General features: G+C 33.4%; 1 pseudogene; it reads right to left on the minus strand.

The window, feature by feature from the left end:
- Nucleotides 1-4615: 4615 nt before the first annotated feature.
- Nucleotides 4616-4963, minus strand: LOC147793111 (14 kDa proline-rich protein DC2.15 pseudogene; annotated as a pseudogene).
- Between the last annotated feature and the right edge of the window lie 7604 nt (nucleotides 4964-12567).

Consider the following 12567-nt stretch of genomic DNA (forward strand, 5'->3'; position numbering starts at 1 on the left):
ACACTCCGTTTCTTCGACATTCTATTCTAAATCATCATACCTATTCATTTCCCACAAAATTTCGAAAAGCATGGACAGTTACCCAGTTTTTTTTACACGTGTTTCAAACGTCCCGGTTTGGGGTTTTCGAATTAGGGATTCAATTTTAAGCACTTTTTTACTGCTTTATACACTCCGCTTCTTCGACATTCTATTCTAAATCATCATTTTTAATCATTCCCCACAAAAGTTTTGAAAAAGATAGAAAGTTACTTGGTTTCTTTAGCACGTGTTTCAAATGTCCCGGTTTTGGGTTTCCGAATTAGGGTTTCGATTTTAAGCACTTTTTTACTTTTTTATACACTCCGTTTCTTCAACATTCTATTCTAAATCAGCATGCCTAAGCATTCCCCACAAAAGATTCGAAAAACATGGATAGTTCCCCAATTTTTGTAGCACGTGCTTCAAACGTCCCGGTTTGGGTTTTCCGAATTAGGGTTTTGATTTTAAGCACTTTTTTTACTGCTTTAAACACTTCGCTTCTTCGACATTCTATTCTAAATCATCATTTCTAATCATTCCAAACAAAAGTTTCAAAAAACATGAATAGTTATTCGATTTTTTTAGCACCTGTATCAAACGTCCCGGTTTGGGGTTTCCGAATTAGGGTTTCGATTTAAAGAACTTTTTTATTGCTTTATACACTCAGTTTCTGAAACATTCTGTTCTAAATCATCATGCCTAATAATTTTTACGAAGTGGGTAATAAATGATAATCTAGAGATTATTTTTAGCACAAATAATTTTTACAAATATAATATGGTTTTTTTTTTAAACATAAATATGAGATTCCACGTCTGTTTGAAGGAGTAACGAAACATTTTTTTTATAACGGTGTGGAAACCTCTCCCTAGTAAATTGTAAAATTGGCAGCGATATATAATGAGTCAAAGCGGATAAATATATGTTAACAATGAGTTTTGATATATATTGATGTCAGTATGACATAACAATACAACTTCTAAAACATGACAAGACTAAGATTGTTATTACATGCATGCTTTGAAAATCTTTTGTGTGCATGTGTAGAGAAATATTACACATTCAGCTTTATCCAGACTGAAAAGTAGAGATCGTTGCATGTATTTCCATTTTCCGACCGCAACAGTGTGATTATTTACTGAGTATTTTTTTAAATTATCAAACCAAGTGCTATTTTTTTTAGATGAATGCAAGACAACCATGTAGGGTCACTATATAGGCTATGAGAATGAAGGTATGATAGTTGCATTTTCTATTCAAGTTATAGCCCTTAGGTTAGATATCAAAATTAGTTACTTAACACTAATGTTTCAAATGTTAATGTTGACAACAAAATATCGAAGTCTCAATTTTATGGAAATGTCAATATCAATAGATAATTTTGAAAAAAAAATATATATATATAAAACAAAAATACTAAAAAATTAAATTAATAAAAAAAAAACCTATTTTACAATTTTAAATATATTAAAATACTTATTATTGACTCGAGATAAAAGAGGCATATGATGATGTAATTAATATGAATTTTAATGGCTAACAATTCAAAAATTATGAAAAGGTTGTTATAAATAATTATTGGAAAAAAAAAATTGTGGAGATGAGTGAACCACTAATTATTCATCATCTTTTTCAAAATTAAAATTAAAGTTGGATCTATAAATAATTAAATAAATAAATAAAGAAAAGAAAATGAAAAATGTAGCAATTATCTCTACAATTTGCTTTTCATTGACCGAGAGTATTGACACGGACCATTGTATTTTTTTTCATTAGTATGTCGATATCTAATATTGTCAACCAGATCCACTTTTTAATCATATCGTATAAAATTGACCTTATATTTTATAAAAATATCAACACATAATATTAATAATAACCCTATTCCTCGTTTAAAATAGTAAATTCTTATGCGACCGTTTAAATATTTTCATAAATTTTTCAAAAGTTCCCATGGACTATGAGATCTCACGTCGGTTGAAAAAGAGAACGAAACATTTCTTAAAATAATGTGGAAACATCTCTCACAGACACATTTTAAAACCGTGAGACTAACGGTGATACGTAACGGGCCAAAGTAGATAATCCCTGCTAACGGTGAGCTTAGGCTATTACAAATGGCACCAGATCCAGACACCGAGCGGTGTGCCAACAAAGACGCTGGCCCCCAAGGGGGTGGATTGTGAGATCCCACGTCAGTTGGAGAGGAGAACAAAGCATTCTTTATAGGAATGTGAAAACCTCTCCCTAACAAACATGTTTTAAAAGGTTGACGGCGATACATAACGATTCAAAACGGATAATATCTACTAGCGGCGTACTTGGACTGTTACACTGACATCCATATTTTCATTAAATTGAGGTCTCTACATTTATCATCTGATGGTGTTAATATAGCACATGCGGAAGCAATTTGGATCTTGGCACTTTTAGAACATCAATTATAGTAAATAACTAGCATGTTCATAAGTATTAAAACTTAATGAGTGAACATCACTTTTAGAACATCAATTATGATTTTAGATACTTACCTTTTGTAGTTCAAACTCCTTTTTCCTCACGAACCGGTTTCGAACCACCACTAGTGTCTTCTCCACTATCCTCCAGCGTTGGAACGAGATTGTGGAATCCGGTGAGTGACTAAACTTGGGAGGGATTTTGTATATGTGAAGAGAGTGTTTTTGAGAGGTTTTTCTCAATGTTTTTCACCAAGAAGAAGAAGATCTTCCATGCACCATGATCACTCTATTTAAAGAGTCATGTTTGCATGTTCATACAAATTTGAGATCACCAAATTTTGAAACATAAAATTCCACTCAAATGTTTGGGATTATGTGGCAAGCATGCATGTTTGAGTTGACCAAATTTTGACACTCAAAATTCCACTCAAACTTGTTGGGTTTATTTGGCAAGCATGCAAGTTTGGTTAAACCAAATTTTGACACCTCAAAATTCCACAATTTTTCATTAAATGGAGTCAACATTTTGACTTTCTTCATTTTAATTCAACAATTAATTTGAATAATGAATTTCAAATTAAAGTAACATTAAATGATTAATTAAACTATTTAATTAATGTTTAATATTAATCCAAATGTCAATCCCAATCAATTCCGACACATAATTGATTAAGATATTTAAATCTTATTTAAATATCTTAGATTCTCTCTTTTTGTTTAATTCGTAAATAAAACAAAAATGCGGTTAAATATATCGTATATGTAGCGCATATTCCCTAATTTGAATTCGAACATTTCGAACTCACTCGTCACACTGTTCTATGATTTAGTCCGATATGAGCTAGCAGAGGGACCTAATGGACCTATAGATCACGGGCTCCAACGATCCAAGATTAACCGGTTAAACTCATTAACCTTGTTAACCAACATTCGTTAACTACTAGAACACTCCACTATAGCCTAGTAGTTGCACTCTCCTCACTGTAGATATATTTCTGTCCATTTGGTATAACCATGATTAGTAAGTCGATCCCTCACAGGTTGTTCGTAACTAGAGCTGGGTCAATTTACCGTTTTACCCCTAAAGTTACTTCTTGTTCCTTATGTCTCACTGATCCTCTAATGAACAATTGGTTTGTGGTCCAACCAGTAAACCGAATCCCTCTCATGCTAATGAGAGGGTGGGGCCCCTTGTTCAAGACCTTGAGTCAGTGCTTAAGGGAACTACCCCTCTTCTATCCCTAAAAGTGGGTAGGAGTGAATTCCATCTTGCACCCCACGTCCCCAGCCATTCACCCAGTCTTACCCCTGAAACGGGAGGCCTATTGAGTCGGCGAACTAGAGCCACTCTCACCCATGCAAATCTAAGGATAATTTCGAATAAACAGGAGTTCATGGTTAGCTCAGGATTAAAACCGAGTTACCTAGGTTATCGAATGAAAAGAAAATCAGTCTCAATAGTAAACGACATTATAAAGTGAGAGTGGTTTTCTTCATGGTCCGATCTTATGCAATACTCATTGCATAGGACGCCCCCACTCCAATGTCTCCACATGTACAATTTAGTGATCACATTGTTTATATCATATACAAAAGTGGGCCGCATCCATAGTGTCCCCATAATAAGGTACCCAGCCTTATCCTTATACTATAGATCATTTTGACTATATACTTGAACTTGATCCACTCTTATGTCTCTACATATAGTTCAAGTAATCATATTATAGCCAGAGTGTTCTTAGTTTATTGGATTTAGATTGATGATCGTAAAGTTCACTTTATTCAATAACAATCTTTACTGAATAAACAACAATAATAACTTTATTGAAACTAGAATATGTTTATGATTTCATGCAAGTAACACAGGTGAAACAAGATTTGAGGTTTCAAACATATGCATCGTCAAATTTGTAATAAGACACAAGAATAGACGAACAACATTGTTCATTTGAAAAAAAAAACTACGTACCATTATGTTACATTGCATTGTAATGAAACTATAAAAAGATGGTGGAATTCTGAGAAGATTTCCAAACCCATCATAACACGATGTACGACCAAACTAATTATTTAAACATGACATTGAAATGGAAAATTGAAGAAGAAACAAGAAACGGAAATGAAAGGATTTGGTTTCAAGCAGCGCATTGGAAGCCGGATGGAACCTTCTTTCCACAGTAGTTCAAAAGCAAGCTGAGGGAAACTGAGAGGTCAATCTTGAGACCCAAGGCTCTGGCCTTCACCGCAGTGCAAAGGCACACAGCAGCTTCCAGGTCAACAAGGCCTTGGATTAGGGTGCAGCATGGGGATTTTGGTGGTGAGCCGATCACTAAGTGCACTAGATCGTCCAGCAAGTCGGTGCAGACGTCGAGCTTGAGGGTGTCCCTGGGGCACTTGGGGAGTGATGGTTGCTGCCTTGACAGGGTGGGCTTGTGGGGCTTGGGTGGCGGCGGTGGGCAAGGGACATAGGTGGAGCTTACCATAGTGAAGAAGAGGAGGTTGAGGAGGAGGAGGGCAATGGGTGAAGAGAGCTTGGAAGCCATTAGTGGAGAGATATTGAAGGGTTTGTAGGTTTGTGGGATGACTCGTGAAGAATTATGAGAAGGGTTAGGGTTTTTATAAATGGGGTTTGGGAATTTGTTGTATTTAAAAACAAAAATTCCTTATAAATTGCTGGATATGAAACACCTAACTCTTTGAGTTAGTTTATTAAGTTTTGAGGAATTGATTTGAGAGATGGGTTTTTAATTAGTTTGTCTTTTTTTAAAGTATTATAAAAATGTCAAATGGCCTACAAACTAGACCAAGTGATGTTCGATAATAAGATATCAAATACTTTTTAAAATGAATTATTGTGGTTTGTATGGTTGGAAAATAATATTTGATAGAACCCTTCCAGACAAATGGGTAATAGATGATAATCTAGAGATTATTTTTAGCACAAATAATTTTTACAAATATAATATGATTTTTTTTTAAATATAACTATGAGATTCCACGTCATTTTGATGGAGTAACGAAACATTTTTTTTTATAAGGGTGTGGAAACCTCTCCCTAGTAAATTGTAAAATTGGCGGCGATATATAATGAGTCAAAGCGGATAAATATATGTTAACAATGAGTTTTGATATATATTGATGTTAGTATGACATAACAGTACAACTTCTAAAACATGACAAGACTAAGATTGTTATTACATGCATGCTTTGAAAATCTTTTAAAGTTTACTTAAGATGAAAATGGTTATAAGATAAAAGATCTAAAAAAAAAAAAAATATTAGACTTTTATTTAGGATCCCAAAAATGAATTTTAAAACATATATTGGACGGTTAAACTTCGATAGCATGAAACCCATCCTTGTTTCAAATAAAAACATGTTTGAATAAGATATTAAAAGAATGAAAAATTGAAATATAAACAAAACACTATCGAAAGTCTCTCCCAACTTCTATAGCAATCACTGTGCTGCTTAAGATTTCTTTGCCTTTACCTAAAAAATAGAAAATATTGATTATAAAAAATATTTAGTAAATAATCTTATTTCTAGGATTAGTAGATACAATCATAAACAAAGTCTTAATTAGATGATTAATGTTACTTAAGGGGTAGAATGTAATTAAAGGAGTAAAACAAAGTTTTGAAAAAAAATATACCGTAAATAGAAGTGAGTTATTGGATCAATGGTCTAATTTGCGTTGGATATCAACATCAATTTTTTGAAGGAAGAATCGCCATTTAAGGAGGTCATCTGAGTAAATGCTATTCTTGAACCCTCTTTTTGTTCATTGTGTTAATTTTGTAGCAATAGTTCAAATTTGAACTAGGGGATCACGTTTTAGTTTTAGAATTAAATTTTGTACCAAGCAAGAACTAAAATATGTTGTATACTTAATGTCATGTCATGTCATGTCATGTCATGTCATGTAAAGTAAAGGCATGTTATAGATTATATTATACTAATGATGATGCATGATGAAAGCCATGATGAATACTATGCATACATGTCTCGTATGTGTACAATGACATGAATAAAAGGATAAATGAAATGATTCTTACTGATTTTAAGTCATTGGGACCTCACGCATTTCGGTATGTTGTGCATCATGATACATCTCCGTTATGTTAGTACATATGTGTACTTTCGATATTTATGTTCGTCATGATATCATGTGGGTCTTTCCCTCTGTGGTGTTCGGCGAGTCAGCACATTTAACCCAACGAGTCAAGCCTTAGGGGTATGTAAACGAGTTCATCCTTAACGGTCCATGTGCGCATGTGCGCTGTAACGACCCGAAATTTTCTGCTTAATTTAAGGTCGCTACTATATACGTACCATAAACATTGAATGCGGAAGACTTTATTTGAATTCCATAAAACATGACCATTATTTTAAAACAAAGTAATGGACTTACGTGTTTTGAAAACATCTTTAAAACGACACAACAAAAGACTTAAATAAAATGAATAAGAGTTTAAGTTAAAAACATCTTATTCTAGCCAAGTCTAAGAAAATAAATACCACTACCCTCTGCATGTGCCTTGGTCTCGAGTTGCGATGTCGTCGTCAACCGTACCGGAATGCCTTGCCTTAACCTGAAAAATGTAGTAGCATATGGCTTGAGTATTTAAAGAAATACTCAGCAAGTGACCCCACTATTCGGGTTAAATGCAACAATCACATGCAATGAAATGATGAGACCTATCTTTCGTTTCATTTTCCCTATGATGCTGTCGTAACGGATAATTTTGGACGTGTACCATATACTAGTACTACACACAGCCCATACGTGCGAGTATGGGCTCACCAGCTAATTCGCACACTCCTGGGCCACCTTCCTTACCCGGTGGGCATACTCTGGGAGCCCCTTAGGCCAGACACTCGCTAGAACTAGTAACCGTCACGGCAGCGCTATGCAGACATAACGATCGTTGTCCTGCCATTGGATGTACGCGTCCGTACCCTCGTGATGGGATAGGGGTATCCGTCCCAAATGCATGAGCACACATAATGCATGAGGTCCCAAAACTTTTCCATTTTCATTATCCTTTAATACAACCCCGCTAGCATTATGTACGTATCATATCATTTTTCATATCGTTTCAAATATCGTCCATCATTCATGTCATATCGTTTCTCATCCTTCAATTCTCAAATCATACATAATTCTAACTGGGTTATACTTCATGTCATTTATCGTAATTTCATGTCATTCATATCGTGCTGTATACACACAATTTAGGAGACCTAACATAATGTTCTATGCTTTTAACATAACATTTCATCATATACACATCATACCATAACATATTGCATCACAATGTCTGATATCATAAACGAGTCATAACATAAACACTTCATAGTCATATCGTTCTCTAACTTATCATAGCCTTAACGTTCTTTACTTATCACAGACATATCATTACGTTAACGTACCTTAGTCATCTCATCACAAGAACTTAACCTAACGCTATCGTTCTATCAATTTATCACAAACCTATCCCTTTCTACCCGTAGCCTAACTGTATTCTTCCATCAATCTCTCTTATCCATATCACTCCAGTATGTAACCTAACCTTAATGTTTCATGAACGTATTTTACTCCTATCGTTACATTTCGTTTTGTGCATCCTTCTCGTATCCTATCTCAAACATATCATTGAACACATCGTACCGTAATTATTATTAAACAATTCACATATTATAACATATACATGACAAATAAGAAGCATATCGATCCACAGACAATTCACACATATTAATATATATGACACGTGCAGAATCACGGGGCACGTGTCAACAGCAAATATAACCATACCGATAGTAAGTTCACTAACTTGGCTAGCTTAAATCGTTGCCACGAATATATCTTTAATGAATGTTTGATTCCGTCCTTTGAAATCCGAGTCAACCTATGTGAGCCCATGACATCAGTTTCAAATTTGAAATCTACAAAATTATTTTTCTCATTTACATGGGTCCATTGTTAAAAGTCTTGAAATATAATCAATAATTATATTTTTATTAAAAATCTTAATTTCCATGGTTATTGTGGTAGAAAGAGAAGTATATACAACTATTTAAGTTATTCTCGCCTTTACTACTCTGTATTTAGCATTTACCTTTCCCTCTATATTTAGTTTGTGGTTTTTAATTCCCTAATTTTTTTTTGTTCCGTTTGCCCTTTTCATTCTGTTCTCATGTATTCTAAATTTACAGTGGATCTCTGTTTCCAAATTGGCTAGTGATATAAATTTAATCTAATATTACTAATGATTTGCTAGAATTCATATGAATGATGGAAAATAGAAAGTTTATAATTAAAATATATCAAAAAAAGAAAAAAGAAGAACTTGAAAAATGGGAAGGCATCACTCCAAGACAATTTACTTAAAAGCAAGTCAAAGTAATGGACAAGCAAAGAGAGGTGTGTGACATATCCTAGAACTCCACCAATCAATACATTGCATAATCAAATATAAAAACATTAATTAGTCAATTTAATGACTTTTATTTCTTCCTTTTTTTTGTACTCTTAATTTAAACTTTATTCTCCACTTGCAATTATACATTAAAAGTCAAACCTTCAAGATTTGATCCATTAAAAAACATTATATTTCCTTTGTTGTTCATTCTTAATCAATCCCAAAAAAGCCATATCAACTCTACCAATAGTTTCTCTTTAACTATTCAAATATTGTAGTTTTGCATGTCAATAACTAAACTTAAATTTCTACTAATCATAATTTAGAAATAATGTTTAGGTTAAATATTTATCTTTGTATAAGTTTTTTTTAATTATATTTTTCTTTATGATCGAAACAGTAAACGCAAGTTAAATAAATTGTTGAACAATGAATGTATATGTCAACTATCGATGAAAATGTCATAACGGTTCATATCAGTTATTTACGTGAGGGACCATTACGACTAATAAATTAAAGTAAAAAAAAAAAAAAAAAAACTGAATGAAATCGACCTACAAGAAATTAATATCCATATATTTATTTATTTATTTTTAAATTCAAATCAAACATTATAGTCAATGATATAATCCAATCCAATGATATATGTTCATTTTGGTTAATAGTCTACATTTTATTAAAAAGATAGGTTTCATATTTATAATTTTAATTTCATGTGAAATAAATTTAATTCTTTTAATTAAAGTAGATTTTAAAAATTAAGAGGTTGAATTTATAATTATTTTAAATTAAGTCATTACTACACATAAGGATCTTGAAACAAATACAAATTTACTTCTCAATACAAGAATGCTTACCCTACTTCATGTGTTCCATGTGTTTATGCTCGGTAAGTACATGATCGACAAGACTCTAGTGATATATTATGAGCCTTTGCAGTTAGACAAAAGCTTGAGTAAAGAAAAAAAATATCTATATAGATTTTAGCTCGATAAGTGATGAAATTGCACATTAGAGAGATAACATTTATCACATGAAAATGATGATGGAGAAGTTCCTAGAGTTATTCCAAGCTTAAGATGTGTGTGTTATTTCTCAATCTTCATACTATCATTTCTTTTATTTCTAGCCAACGCCAATTTGGAGAACATGATGAAGAAAAAAGAAAATGGAGGAAGTCGATTTGGAGTTAGTTTTGGAACTATTCCTCAACGAGTAGGATAAAACGAACATCAACTCAAGAAATTTAGTGAACCCTGCACATGTCATTACTATGATTGTTTGCATGTATTATGTGATGCTATGCTATGTTATAAATTACGCTATGTCGTATTATGTATTGTTATAAGCTATGCTATAATACGACCATATCATGTTACCATCTTGTGGAATTATATTTATGATATTGATTATATGATGCATAAAACTTCATACACCAAGCTATGTAAATTATGTTAATTAGGGAAGATATGACAATTATTATGGATGCATGTCTCACAAACTTGGTATGTCATGAATGAATGGAGGTATGACTTGAATCATAAACTTATGTCATGGTTTTAAGCTATGGGGACCTCATGCATTTATGTGCGTCATTTGCACCAGGAGACTTTTCCATTGTGATTAATACGAATGCGTACATTACGATATCTATTTTTGTCGTGATATTACGTGGGTCCTTTCTCCATGTGGTTTTCGGTAGCATGAGCGTGCATTAACCCGATGAATGAGGCCTAGGGAATATATACATGAGTCTATCTGGTGAGACTATGTGCACGTGCGTGGGCTGTGTGTATAAAAGTACTACACATTCAACTCTGCCCGGACTGAGTTTAAAGTCATGTCATGATGGTTTTATGAAATGATAGGTCCCACCATATTGCATTTGATTGCATTTTTCTTACTTCAACAGTGGGGTTACTTATGGATTATTTCTTAAAATACTAAGTCACATGTTACTCTTCTTTTTTAGGTACAGGTAAGGTACTCTCGTATGGATGTGACGGCGTCGCGGTGAAGGCCATGAGATCAAAGCTAGGGTATTGTGTTCATGTTTGTTTTAGTAGTCCTTAGGTTATATCACGCCATCGCCTTATTTTTTTTTTTATCTCATTTAAATTCACATTAGCTATTTTTTGCTATATTGTTCATAGAAATATTGTTTTAATGAATTTATTATGAATGTTTAAGTCCACGACATCGTTTATGAAATATTTTCATAGACTTTTCCACACGTATTAGCCATGTCATGCATGTAGTAGTATCTATATTTGATTAGGAAAATTAGGGTCGTATAGGCCTAGCCTTGTCACTACCTAGAGTACCACAAGTGGCACCATCGATGCCTGTAGTAGTGTCGGTCCCCACTACGACTACCCTAATGTGGGAGACCTTTCGTTTAATAAATATAGACTATGACAACCAAATAACGAGCGTAGGCAACCAACAACCCTAAGATGATGCAAGAGATGAAATAATTATGAAATTGTAAGAGAAATAGCCTTTGTATCATCAATTGGACTGTTAAAGATCACGTGTTTATTTAGATTGCTATCAGCTAATATCTAATTAAATCTCGTTGTAGTTAGGAGTTGATTTAGTTTTAATTTTTTTACTGGTTTGTTACTGCAGATTTCTAGGTAGCTTTTTTAATATCTTTTTATATTCTCTATATATTTAGACCTTTCTTGGTCTTCATAATACAATTTTCTCCTCAACCATTCAATCACTCGTTCTTTCACTAACAAATTGGTATCAAAGCCGTCTTTTTAAGGATCTGTGAGATCAAAATGGAAGGAGAATCCAGTTTTTTAGCTGTTGCACCGCCAGTCTTCGATGGAGACAATTATCAAATGTGAAAAGTTCGTATGGAGACTTATTTGGAGGCTTTGGATCTTTGGGAAGCAATAGAAGAGGATTACGAGGTCCCTCCACTTCCAGCAAATCCTATTGTAGCAAAAACCAAAGCACATAAGGAAAAGAAGACAAGAAAATCAAAGACAAAAGCTTGCCTATTTGCAGCCATATCTCAAATGATCTTCATGCGAATAATGTCTCTCAAAACAGCAAAGGAAATCTGGGATTACCTCAAGGCGGAATATGAAGGAGATGAGAGGATTCATGCAATAAAAGTCATGAATTTGATTAGGGATTTTGAGTTTGTTGAAAATAACAATGGCTCTCATACCAACTTGTAGAAAATAGATGCTCGCTCTGAAATCAACTTGTTTAAATAACTCTCACGAACCTATGAAGGAGGTGTCAAGACGGGAGAGACAAGGGGACAAAAGAAATTATGAAAAAGCTATTTTCTATTACACTGTACACTTTGCTTTCTGTCTCTTGTTCTTGCTCTCTGCCTCTTGCATTTTACAATAAAAACGAATCAATTTATAGGGTTTCTACGATATAAAATTAGTTATTCCATCACCTATTTTCTCCTGGAATGATTCTTGGCCCTTTATATTTTCTTTGGCCTTTTCACTCAAATTTCAAAAGTCTTACTAAGTTTAACAAAATAAAAAACTACCCTTCTCTTCTTTTTTCATTTAAGTTTATTCCCAACAAAACTCCCCCACATAAACTTCAATGCTCTTGTCGTCTGCCATGCCAATCGTCTTCTTGTATTTGTCAAAAAGTACTTTTGGTAGCGGTTTTGTAAA

This window comes from Cucurbita pepo, chromosome 3, assembly GCF_057944985.1.
Source record: "Cucurbita pepo subsp. pepo isolate OVF chromosome 3, ASM5794498v1, whole genome shotgun sequence".
In the NCBI taxonomy this organism is placed as follows: domain Eukaryota; kingdom Viridiplantae; phylum Streptophyta; class Magnoliopsida; order Cucurbitales; family Cucurbitaceae; genus Cucurbita; species Cucurbita pepo.